General features: G+C 53.8%; 1 non-coding gene across 1 annotated transcript in view; it reads right to left on the reverse strand.

Annotated features, from left to right (window-relative positions):
- Positions 1 to 1,510, reverse strand: part of LOC126330712 (small subunit ribosomal RNA) — a 1,893-nt gene extending 383 nt beyond the window's left edge. Inside the window, exon 1 of the ribosomal RNA XR_007563128.1 lies at positions 1 to 1,510. This exon is cut by the window's left edge and continues 383 nt beyond it. This is a non-coding gene — a ribosomal RNA (small subunit ribosomal RNA).
- Positions 1,511 to 1,964: the final 454 nt, after the last annotated feature.

A 1,964-nucleotide genomic window follows, 5' to 3' on the forward strand; every position in this document is an offset into this window, starting at 1 on the left:
CTCAATCTCGTGCGGCTAGAAGCCGCCTGTCCCTCTAAGAAGAAAAGTAATCGCTGACAGCACGAAGGATGTCACGCGACTAGTTAGCAGGCTAGAGTCTCGTTCGTTATCGGAATTAACCAGACAAATCGCTCCACCAACTAAGAACGGCCATGCACCACCACCCACCGAATCAAGAAAGAGCTATCAATCTGTCAATCCTTCCGGTGTCCGGGCCTGGTGAGGTTTCCCGTGTTGAGTCAAATTAAGCCGCAGGCTCCACTCCTGGTGGTGCCCTTCCGTCAATTCCTTTAAGTTTCAGCTTTGCAACCATACTTCCCCCGGAACCCAAAAGCTTTGGTTTCCCGGAGGCTGCCCGCCGAGTCATCGGAGGAACTGCGGCGGATCGCTGGCTGGCATCGTTTATGGTTAGAACTAGGGCGGTATCTGATCGCCTTCGAACCTCTAACTTTCGTTCTTGATTAATGAAAACATACTTGGCAAATGCTTTCGCTTCTGTTCGTCTTGCGACGATCCAAGAATTTCACCTCTAACGTCGCAATACGAATGCCCCCGCCTGTCCCTATTAATCATTACCTCGGGTTCCGAAAACCAACAAAATAGAACCGAGGTCCTATTCCATTATTCCATGCACACAGTATTCAGGCGGGCTTGCCTGCTTTAAGCACTCTAATTTGTTCAAAGTAAACGTGCCGGCCCACCGAGACACTCAACAAAGAGCACCCTGGTAGGATTTAAACGGGGTCCGCCTCGGGACGCGAAAGCACCCCTTCGGCTCGCCCCACCGGCAGGACGTCCCACGATACATGCCAGTTAAACACCGACGGGCGGTGAACCAACAGCGTGGGACACAAATCCAACTACGAGCTTTTTAACCGCAACAACTTTAATATACGCTATTGGAGCTGGAATTACCGCGGCTGCTGGCACCAGACTTGCCCTCCAATAGATACTCGTTAAAGGATTTAAAGTGTACTCATTCCGATTACGGGGCCTCGGATGAGTCCCGTATCGTTATTTTTCGTCACTACCTCCCCGTGCCGGGAGTGGGTAATTTGCGCGCCTGCTGCCTTCCTTGGATGTGGTAGCCGTTTCTCAGGCTCCCTCTCCGGAATCGAACCCTGATTCCCCGTTACCCGTTACAACCATGGTAGGCGCAGAACCTACCATCGACAGTTGATAAGGCAGACATTTGAAAGATGCGTCGCCGGTACGAGGACCGTGCGATCAGCCCAAAGTTATTCAGAGTCACCAAGGCAAACGGACCAGACAAGCCAATCCGATTGGTTTTGATCTAATAAAAGCGTCCCTTCCATCTCTGGTCGGGACTCTGTTTGCATGTATTAGCTCTAGAATTACCACAGTTATCCAAGTAACGTGGGTACGATCTAAGGAACCATAACTGATTTAATGAGCCATTCGCGGTTTCACCTTAATGCGGCTTGTACTGAGACATGCATGGCTTAATCTTTGAGACAAGCATATGACTACTGGCAGGATCAACCAGGGAGCTGCGTCAACTAGAGCTGAGCAGCCGGCCGCCCGGGAGTGTGTCCCGGGGGCCCGCGCGAACACGCAAGCGTCCGCTCAATTATTCTGCAAACAGGAGGAGGCCGAGCTCCCCTGCACGATACACCTCGAAACCCTCTCAGGTCCCGGCGGCGCGCAGCGCCGTCCTAGGTACTTGGTCGGTTTCGAGAGAGGCGCAATCGCCCGGAGTTAGGCGAGTAGACGGTTTTAGTGCGAACACCCTTGCTCCCAACTGAGCTTGCCGCTGCCGACAGAGGCCCGGGAGCGTGCTGTCGTGGCATTGCCGGCGGGAGACAACACGCGCCACCTATGGTGACCGGCAGCTCCAACGCCAGCGCCACACAAGGGCAAAGCCCCACTTGGGTGCAGAAGCGAACTCTCCCAGCACAGCGCACGCGCCAACACGTCCGCACAACTGCGATACAAACCACCTG

Source organism: Schistocerca gregaria, unplaced genomic scaffold (genome assembly GCF_023897955.1).
Source record: "Schistocerca gregaria isolate iqSchGreg1 unplaced genomic scaffold, iqSchGreg1.2 ptg001338l, whole genome shotgun sequence".
Lineage (NCBI taxonomy): Eukaryota > Metazoa > Arthropoda > Insecta > Orthoptera > Acrididae > Schistocerca > Schistocerca gregaria.